Raw genomic sequence first — 11,339 nt, 5'->3', positions numbered from 1 at the left:
AACAAAGTTTTATCAAAATATTTTGAAAATGTGGTAATAGTGTACATCTATTTGATTATTGGTACGTGTATGCGCATCAAAATTATTCAATGTGCGAACTGTCAAATATAAAAATTTAAAAATTCAATTGTTGGATGATCGGATTTCGTAAAAGTACAATCTTAGCGCATCCACGGAAGCAGTTAAATGTGAAAGTAGTAAGACGAAATATCAAAAAACATCTCGACGAACGATTATAGAAAAGGGTGGAACGAGGACGCGGATTAGTGTCTGGATACCTGAGTTTGTAGTGAACCCTTTCTTTCGTGTTTTTTTGCCGAAGGAAAGTGCTTAGGATCTGGAATTGTCCGCGCCCAGAGTTTTTTAAACACCCTAAAATTCTTAGCTTTTAGAAAAAAAGTTGCGGAAAGTGTAGCAATAAACGTAATTTTCAAATATTAAACTGATGTTAGTAAAAAGAAGGTAAAGTCGAAAAAAATTCGTGGGAAAAAATCTTGTGAAGTCCACCGATCATTTTTTTTTAATGAAAAATGTGTGTTTGTAATAAAAAAGTAAATTTTTTTTGGCGAACGGATGGGGAATTGGTGGAAAATTTTGTGCGGAAACATTCTTGAAAATTGTATTGTATACAAGAAAAATTTTCTCTTTTTCGTGGCTAGATTTCTCTCTCTCTCTCTCTCTCTCTCTTTTTTTATCAAATAAAAATTATTTTCTTCTTTTACTATATTTTATTAGTAACTAAAAATATTTTTCTCATTTTATTTTAGCAAAATTCATAATATATATTGTAAACGGTTTGTACATAACTTTTTTTCATAAAATTAATTATCTTAATAAAATAAATTTTTTTACATAAAATCAGGAGTGTGTTACGAGATACTAGTAGGTGCATAAGAAAATAGAATGAACAAGCTATATAAACGATGGGACAATAAAGATGTTATACTATCGTTCCCCTTTCATCCAGGTAACTGCACTTGCTCCTCGCGTTTTGACGCAGGGAGTTTTTTTTCGATTATAAAAAGTCAATGAAAAAAAAAAACGGCACTTGACACTCTTCCCCCATGAACAAGTCCGTATCTAATGGGAGCAACGCGAGAAAAAAAACTCCCCTTCACTCGACAGGTTGATACCTATTGTATGAGTGACTGGTAATACGAGCTCAACCGCGCGCATAAAAAAAAAATTAAATCCTCCCTTCGTTCAACAGGTTGCATCATTTGAAAAGGGGTCGGTGTTTGAAGTTATCCCTTTGTCATTTTTTAAATCCCATCATGTGCGTAATACATCATTCCAACAAAGTTTCACCAACATCTAATTGATCCATGTTAACGTAATCTATCATTATAATACAACAAAATGTTATCACGTAAAAGATGAAGAAAATTACTATATAATTATATAATAACTATAAAAATAATAATATATAATTACTATATAAATAAAATATAATAGACGTCGAAGAAAATCCAGCCAATGACTTTTAGTTAGCTTGAAACTTGCAATAGAAATTAAATAATAAATTTAAATATATTTGTTAATTATATGTATATATGTGCGTAATAACATTGAGATAGATTAAGAATAATGCACATTTTAAGTTTTTTTTTAATACAAAAAGATACATAATACACAAAATGAAAATTAGGAAAATATTTTTCCTTGACCTTTTAAAAAAATTTGTGAAGATTTTCTATAAAAACACATTAAAAAAAGAATAAAGACTTGTGTGTAGCGAGAGAGAGAGAGAGAGAAAGAAAGAGAGAGAGAGAAAGAGAGAGAAAATATATAAATTTTTTATATTAAAAAACAAAAATACCAGATACATCGGTTATGGAAAGATATTTAAAAAATCGATGTCGTGACGAAAGAACTCTTTCCAAATTTACTTATATTTTTTTTTTTTTCGCTAAAAAAGGAGTCATCCATAATCGCCTCGAATCGTTTCAACGTCGCCCATATGGTGGTATCGATGATTCTTCAGTAACACGAGAATGACTTTGTAGATCGATCATTCGTCCCGGGCGACGTGGATTTTGATTCGCGGCGGGTGTTTCCATTTTTTGTGCGCGTTTTTCCCGTCACAGACACACATTTTTCAGAACCCGGATACAGTGCATTAAAACTTATTCTTAACGTGCATAGAGAGTCGGGCCCTTTGTCGGGCCCTTCTATTTAAATGCCATTTTGTGCGTTGTGCACGATGATCTGCAAAAATCTGCTAGCTATAAAAAATATAAATCACATTTGGAAAGGTATCTCTCTGGGATTGATTCGTAACGTTAATTATTGAACAATATATGAAATAGATGATATTATTCATGCATCATTTGTTAATATTGTCCTATGAATAAATAAGTTTGCAAAAAGTGTTTATTCAATTATATCTACTTTAAAACACGCGATTATCTTTTAACTATCTTTTGAAAAATTTGAAAATATTTTTTTTTTTTTTTTTTATGTGTATGTGTGATAAATATTGAATAATGATATCAATAGAGAAATCTCAAATTTTTTAAAAGAGAGAAATTGATTATTTTTGAAACTGCGATGTTTTGATTGATGAAAATTTATTTATTATATAATTAAATTTTTATCTAAATTTAACATTTACGTCATCTTATAATAAATCACTTTCTATTCATAAACAAATCACTTGAATCAAAACTGAATATATAAGAAACAATAAAAAAAATATACATATACATATATATATATGCATACATATATACATACAGATAATAGATAATGTGCAATAATAATAATGAATTCTGTTGCTTATGAATGATTCGAAAAACATGATATTCGATCTTTTAATTAAATTCTATTGACTTTTTTTAAACATGTGGATATACTTACGTATGGCGCGTGGTGAACGCGTGCCGTACCTCGTCACGAGATCTCGTCCCCTGTTTTCTCCGCCAAGAAAAATTTACCACTCGCGGTTCCGTCCTTGCCCCCCTGAATGATGCCCGCCGCATACGAGAACCCGCGTGCTACTCTATAAATAGAATCAGGCGGCGTACAGCTGAGGCGGAAAAACGGAAATCTCTTTTCCTCCTTCTCTTTCTTTCCCTCTCGTTAGTCTATCGTGTATTGGTGATGAGGCCCGGCAGACGGTGGAAAAGGAGAGAGCGAGCTAAGGTAGAGAAGATGGTAAAGAGACGAAAAAAATTCCTTCGACAAGGATCACGACGTTGAAAAAGTGGTCAGAATTGACGCGTGCGCTATGGTCATCACCCTTGTGACCCGTTTCCCCCGTGACCATCGCTTTTCTTCTCCACGGGGGTTCGTAGAAAGAGAGAGACAGAGAAAGAAAGAAAGAGAGAGAGAGAGAGAAAAAGCAATACCTTCCATACTCTCTTGAAGAAATCAGTAGTCCCTCGGAAACCGACACAAAAAAGGCTCATAAACGAGAATGATCAGCTATGTGTTCCATAAAAATGAATCCGATTTCGTAGAATATATGAAACATTAGAAATTTCGAGACACCTCGTGTGGAATTGCTACTTCAGCCGATTATGCGTATCATCACTTACGGACGTGCAAAATTGATTTTACGCTACTAAACTGTTTGAATAATTAAAACTTGTTAAAAAAACGGTAAAAAACATAAAGCCACATAAAAATGTATAAAATCACGAAAGAAAAGAAAAATTGCTATATATGTCAATCGATAGGTCTGATATATAATTATTTCTCAGTGATCTTCCTCGTTAATACTTCAACATCTAATTAAATATCTAAATAATATAAATTTTTTATAATATTCATAAGTTTTTGTTCGATCGTTCAAGATTGATTTTCCATGAAAATATCTTGTGCTTGTATATTTTTTTCGAAATTTTGCGAAATTACGACCTCTTCCGGATTCTCGTTTCGGATCGTTTGGCCTGGCAATCGTCGTGCGATTTTGCAACGGCTGCTGTCCGATCGTTTTTCAAAAAAAAATCCAAATCAATTTCTATCGAGATCGGAATTAACAATAGCGTTGATCTATAAATCTCGCATTGTCCGGTCGACAATGTTTAGTCGTCCGCGTATTAACCCTGGGGATGAAAAGGCCGTCCACCCGATATTGTTCAATGGTTGACCCCTCACGTGTCAGCGTGACCCCCGGTTTCTTATTTATCAAGTTTTACGGGCGCGCGCGATTCTCGCTCGTGACCGATTTCACGTGTGTAGGTAAAATGCGAAACTCGGACAAAATTAGAAATATGTGCGCGAAAAACGAACAGATATTTGCGTCGTTCAAATTCCTCGGCCTTTACGATATCCTTGCGTACCATTGCTCTGATTACGAAGCACAATGCCGTTGCATCGTCCTTGTCTCGTACCTACTTTCTCTCCATTATGATCTCTCTGTGTTATACATTTTTTCTTTTCAAAAAAATTTGTGACTATTACAAAGATTAATCACTAAACAAAATATCGAGCTAATGGTCTCTTTCACCTTCATGGTCAATAGCGGATAATTAACTTTGAAGAAAAGATGATTACTACAAGAAAAAAATAATATATGTAAAAACTCAACAATAGCCGCATAGAAAAATATAATTTACATATTGATAATGAGTTTTATGTTTTTCTTATCTAATAATTCTTTATAAAATTAATACTGATCTTGTTTTAATAATCTTATCGCGCGATATCTGAATAATATAGCTTGCATAGACTTGTTCGAAAAGTTTTCCTAGTTGTTTATCTTTTTTTTATTTTAGATATGAATATTTTATGTATATTTCATAAAAAGGAAAAGTTTTGAACAAGTCAATAACTTACGTACTATATTTTCGGAATATAATTTTATATATATACATATATATATATAAAATACAAATATACCAATATTACAACCGTCCGTTACGCCGAAAATCGATTTGGTCAAGTCTCAAAGAAAATCAAAGAGAATGAGTCAGAAAGAAAGAGAGAGAAGGGAGACGGAGATAGAAAGAGAAATAAATGGACAAGGGATCGCGGAAAATCGGCTCGATCCGGATCTGGAAAAAATGATCGTTGGACGCGATTAGCACGTGCTCGCGTATGTCCACTATGATACGATTTTGTTAAAAGGAAGAAATGAAAGACTTTCGAACAGTTTGTCGTAAACAGATAAAGTGCTTTGTAATTAGGAGTAATTAGAGGATTAATTTGAAAGCTTTGCAGGAGTATTAATTTGATCTCTCTGTTATTATATATTGTATATATGACATAATTCATTTTGTACGGAATTTTTTATAAACCTGTTGCTTCTGATACGCCATACGACTGTCAACAGCTCTCTGTCTTTTTTTTTCGTTTTTTCTTTTTTTTTTTTTCCTCCACTATCTCGCCGATTTCTTCACAGGGTTCGCTTTGTCCACACCCGGACAGCCCGCTAACTATCCACGTGTGTGTTTATTATATGGTACGAGGTGAGTCGTGCCACGCGCGTGCACGAAAAGCGCATAAGAATCGAGAGGAGAGAGGAGGAAAGGACTCCTTTCCTGTCCTTTTCCACGCATAAAAAGCTGGGGGGGAAAAGGAAAGAAAGGGCGAGGGCTGGGAAAGGCGAGGGGGTCGAAAGAAACGGGAACGCGCGGAATTGTGGGTAGAATGGTGGAGTGAATTCGGCCACTGAATATCGAGTGCCCTTCAATCCGCACAGGCTCCCGATCAGGATGGCGGGTATGGCAAAGAGAGGTGAAGGGAGAGGGATAGGGAGGAAAAAAGGGCAGAAATGAAAAAAAAAAAAAACTATTTTGAAGCGCGGCTCATAAGCCACCGAATGACACCAAAATTGTCACTTGTTAGTTGGCTCGAGATCGAGCATTTACACTTTTCCCTTCTCCTTCTTTCTTCTTTTAATTGTTCCCTCTCTCATAATTTGTCAAAATTTTTATCTTCTGTTTCATATACTACAAATTTTTTTGTGTATTATATAATTAAAATTAGAAAGTTGTGAAAGCAAATGGAAACATTTCTTGTAACATAATGAGATACAAAATCATAGAAAAAAAATTTGAAAAATCATTTAAGTGCGATAAAAAAGATTAAAAAAAAAAAACATTAAAATATCTCTTACAACTTTCTCCCAAATCTTCTAGCACAATAGATTGTGAATACTCACGTATCCAGAGCGAGATTGTATTCTTGATTATTAAAAGATAAAATTATATAATTGATACTCTTCAATTTTTCTGGTCAGAGAAACTTCGGATATCGGTATCATCCTTCTTGGGCATAACGAGCCCTTATTAGATCAGCCAAAGTCCGTTGTAATCCCCAGGGAACCGGCGAGATTGGTCCACGCGTAAAAACTTGCGCGCTGGAAAAATGTGGGCCGGGATGGTGTTAGCAGATGAACCATAAGTATGGGTCAACCCAGCGTGGGTCAGCTGTCAGTTGTTTGTCCTAGGAGAGGGGCGCCATTTGCGCGTTGCAGTCTGGTTTCGAAACAGCGCGACGAAGGGCCCGCCGAAAGGTCCCCCTCCGCGTTAGCGAGCTGTGAGTTTCGGCTTCTATGCATTCGGTGAAATTTTTCATTGACACGGTCATAAATTTGCAAATTTAGAGAAAGCGTTTCGACAAAAATAAAGGCTAATGTTTTTGCACCATAATAATAATGACTTAACGTGAGAGATATACAGTTGAAGTTGCAAAAAACATTTCCAAGAAATTTTTTCAAAAAGTTTATCAAGAAAGGCAATTTAAAAATAAATGGCTTATATAGTAGTGTCTTATTAATATAAAAGTTTGGGCGTTTAAAATTATAAGACATTCGAGATAAAAAGACATGCTTCTAAAAATGTATCTTATGCCGCTTTGAATCTCGATCTTTATTTATCGTGAAAACAATTCGATTCATTTTGCATAGAGTTTTTAATTCTACGGAGAAAACTTCTCGTCTAAGAATAAATCAGGTTGCAAATGAAAATCTTGCCAAATTGCAATGCTCTTAGTATTTTTGGAATGTAAAAAAAAAGGTTAATAGATATTTTTAATGAACATTACTTGGAAAAAAATTTGGGCGTGGAGAAATGTATAATTAATACAAAATGATTCATATCAGATAGAATCTTTTTGAAATAAACAATCGATTTATCGCCTCTACTAAACTACTTTTCCATTATTGTAATACTTGAAATATTTAACATTTAAGTAATTATGTTTCATAGTTATTATTTTTTCTATTTTTGATATTGCATTCACGCGTGTATACATATACAGAATGCTATGAATAATCACAGATTCAATCATACGTTGAATCATGATATTTTCTTTTTAAATATATTTCGAAATTTTAACCTGTATTAAACGTCGATATGTGATGTTAATCTTAATTTGCGTAAATGCGTGTTTCTAATATTTGAATATAATATTTAATATATTTAAATTCTGCAGTTTTCAGATCAAAAAAGTTGTAAAAACTCAAAAACAAATTACGGAGAATAGTTAACAATTTTGCAATAAATTTTAAATTGATAATTATGATAAAAACAAACAATCTGCACAATATTTATCCATTGCAAAACTCAAGTATGAATTATATATTTTTTATTCTTAATAAAAAACATTATTGTGAAAAAGATATATTGGAATACATTTAACAAAATACAGAATAAAAATTTTTTTGTTATTTAGATAAGCGTGCAAAATTAGGGCAATTTACCTGAGCTTATTCAAGACTTGAAGTTTCTTTTTTTTAACTCTGTTGTAGTCGCAATGTTCAAAGACCATCGATTTTTCACTTTGATTATAAGCAAAATACTAAAAAATGAGCTTGTAAATTTTTCTACTAAAATGTTTCTAAAATTGGGAGATTTATGGGCTGATTTATAGACATTTATAGAATAAACATGCTATGCATTGTTCCAGTTGCTTTTATGCAAGACCGGTAGGAATAGTGTTCATTGAAGTTTACACATATTGGCAAAATGTTTAGAATACCGTTATTTGTACTGCAAAAAAATGCAATATATGTATATAGCACATTTACATCGTTCATTGTTTATCTGCAGTGTCATCTTTTGTGTACAAATTTAAGTCAAGTTTAAGTCAATATAATGAAACAATGCGGTAGATCTTATATCTATACTAAATGCGTGCACATTTGCATAGCGGAAAAATCATTTTTTTTCTAGTAGATTTTCTTTGACAAACAAAGATAAATGCATGCTTAATTGATACCAATAAAATAATAATCGTTTGTTACTTTACTAATGTACAGAAAAATAAAATCACGAGTTATTTACCCGCCTAAACTCTGTTAAAAATATAAATAAAAATCTAATTAACTTTAATGATCTATGATTGCATTACTTGGAGTGTTTTTACTTTATAGAAAAACATTTTTTTTATATCCGAGAAACTGTTACATCAGCCCTCGTGGATTGTTATTAACTAAAACACATTGTAACTTGAAATGTAATTTTTTCTTTAATAAATTTCTTTAACAAATTATAGCCTTTAAATCTAGCTCGAACATCTTAGATTTTAGCTACTTACATACACTGATTGCGTACAATCCGTAGATAATGTTTTAATCATTGTTTACAAACTGTCTACGGAAATTATGTACGAGTAGTGTTCTCCATTTTCAAATTTTAAATTTAATCAAGAGAATTAGAATTTAATATTATTTATTTAAATCTAATTTTAAATTTTTTTTTAATATACAGTAAGTAAATATTATTTATCTAAATGTTTAAAATTAAATTTAGATAAATAAAAATTACATAACATTTTTATTGTTGATCTTTCACAACTAAAGCATGCCTATTACTAGAATTACCAAAACATAAAATAAATATTTTTTAGACTTCTACAAAAACATCACATATATACACTAAAAAAAAAAAAAAAAATCTGGATAAACTTGTAAGGTGCATTTAGTAATGTATTGTTATGAATCTTTAGTTATATTATTACCAATTGTAACAATAATAACAAAATTACAAATTTAAAAGACTCGAATTCGATTTCCCATTCAGCGACTTCTCCCCGATGTTTTTCTCGTCTTTATCTGAGGGAAGGGGGAGGGGGGGGGGGAAGAGGGGTAAAGAGGAGTCCATTACAAATCTCGAATTGAGATTTTAATTATATTTGGTATGGGAGGAACCAAAAAATATCCGTGTCCTGTACACATAATCAGTTTCATAGAAAATTTATTATCCAACGAAACTGGTGCATAAAAAAAATTATTTTTCTATTGGCGCATAAAAAACTTATTTTACTATGAAACTAATGCACTTCCATCCGCGTCTGGCTTTTACCCAGCCCGCGATTATTTAAGCTTGTGATTTTGAGAGCCTTAATAATTTCTTATTTGAATAATAATAAAATATTTGGTAATAATTATAAACATTTCAAAAGGACAACTTTGGGTTTAGTTAAGTTTATTAAATTAATCCATTAATCAAATTATTTCGTCATAATTAGCTATATGTTTAGTAGAAACTATTTCACCAAGTAACTTTGATCAAAGCCGAATTATTATGATTAATTATAATCAATATAATATTTTTTTTTATTGTATGAGGGAATTTAATAAATGACATTATAGATATGTTTTGAGAAAATAGATTGTAGTGATTGCTATCGCAAGAAAGAAAACTAATAAAAAAGTTATTCAGTGCATACGAATGGTGTGTTTGTTACATTCTAATTTACTATCTAATCAGTTTTAACGGTAAAACGCTCTATTAACTCTTAATAAATTAATTTAATAATATTAAGCAACAAATAAACGTGATAATATAGATGAAATAAGTTTTCATGTAATCTTGAGATAGAAGTAACCATAAAATAGTATTTGTTTGGCGGTGTTTTTACAGTTAATCCTTTACATAAAACATAAAGAAAGAACTTTTGTATTTAATAATAGCTTAAGGAGAAAAAATGTAGAGTTTGAATATATATAGATTGTCGCCAAGGTTTACAATAATCCGCTTTAGTATCGAAGACAAAAAAGAGGCTGAAATATATTCTGCATTTTCGACTCTCGCAAAAAAATATAGGGATTGTTAAAGAAGCCGCGTTCGCGCGCACAAGTATTTTGATTGAACTGTAAACGCATTGTAAATTTATTGAATGTCTCGTTCGTTGAACAAAAAGGATTAAAAAAAAATTAAAAGGTTGAAGCGGTAACGGTCGGAAGACTTTTCTTGTGATGCGGTGAAAGAGGGTTAGAGAAAAATTTATTACCGATCGTATATAATACATGTCGATCTCTGTCTTTTAACAGTATTTAAAATATGTAAATAAAGCAATGCATGAAGATGTCAAATTGCAGAATTTGTCAAACTGGAGAACTGTCGTTCAAATAATTTGAAACCGCGTATTTAGATAATCTCTGCGTATCTAATTTTTGGCTAAGCTATATTTTTGAAAATTTGTATGTACATTGAGAAAAAAGTTAACTTGGCTAAATGCATGTCATTTTTTTAGTTGGAATGTTTAAGTATTTACGACATATTTGACTTAATTACTTAATTATTTCAACTAAAAAAATGATAACGAACTAAACGCATTTTATCAGTATGTGACATTGATTTGATTCGAATTTCGCAGAATGATTCTCAATGTAAATTGATGAAGACAAGGGAAGTATACTATATTTTTTATAAAGAACGTGCGCGTTTGTGTAATATTTTTTTTTAATCTTGCGTCCCCACATGCACGTGCATAAATCGGCAGAGTATTTCGAGTTTAGAAAAAGTTCCTATTTTAAAATTTTACTTTTTAATAGACATTTCTCTCTTCCTTCTTTCCAGTATTGAGAAAAGGGTGAGAGCTGTCTACGTTAGAAGGAAAGCAGACGGCGTTTTGTGCCAAAAAAAGAATCTGAATAATGGAGCGGTAGAAATGTGAAAGTTAAGTAAAGTTCCTTCACGGTGGATTTTATTAGAAATTAGTGTATAATATTTCAAGAAATCAAATAACAAAATAATAATATTTGATTATGAAAATAACAATATTTAATTTAATTTAATTTAAAATTTTTCATTTTTACAACATTTCCGTCATCGTGGTACAAGAAGGTAAAGGAAGAATAGAAGAATAAAAGAGACGTAAGGTTCCATGTGACAAAAAGTGTGACGTAACCGGCTTAACTGGCGCATAACAGTAATCCCAAGAGAGGCTACTAAAACATAGCGGATTTGTATCTTTCAAACGGTAGGAGTGAACAGTTGTATTTGATAAAAAGTATACGGTGAACATCGATGAATCGGTAGTCGCCACTGACGAAAGTGGGGGGACACAGGGGCTGCAAATGTCCTGTTCATGAATGTTCGAGGGGAAAACCGTGCCATGATTGGCCAAGTGAACTGGAGAGAGAGGGTAACTGCCCCTTCAAT

The sequence above is a fragment of the Polyergus mexicanus genome, unplaced genomic scaffold, assembly GCF_030449975.1.
Source record: "Polyergus mexicanus isolate NDT 795.1 unplaced genomic scaffold, iyPolMexi1.0 SCAF_2, whole genome shotgun sequence".
Taxonomy (NCBI): Eukaryota; Metazoa; Arthropoda; class Insecta; order Hymenoptera; family Formicidae; genus Polyergus; species Polyergus mexicanus.
The sequence above is the reverse complement of the archived record's forward strand: the minus strand, read 5'-3'. Positions refer to the sequence as shown.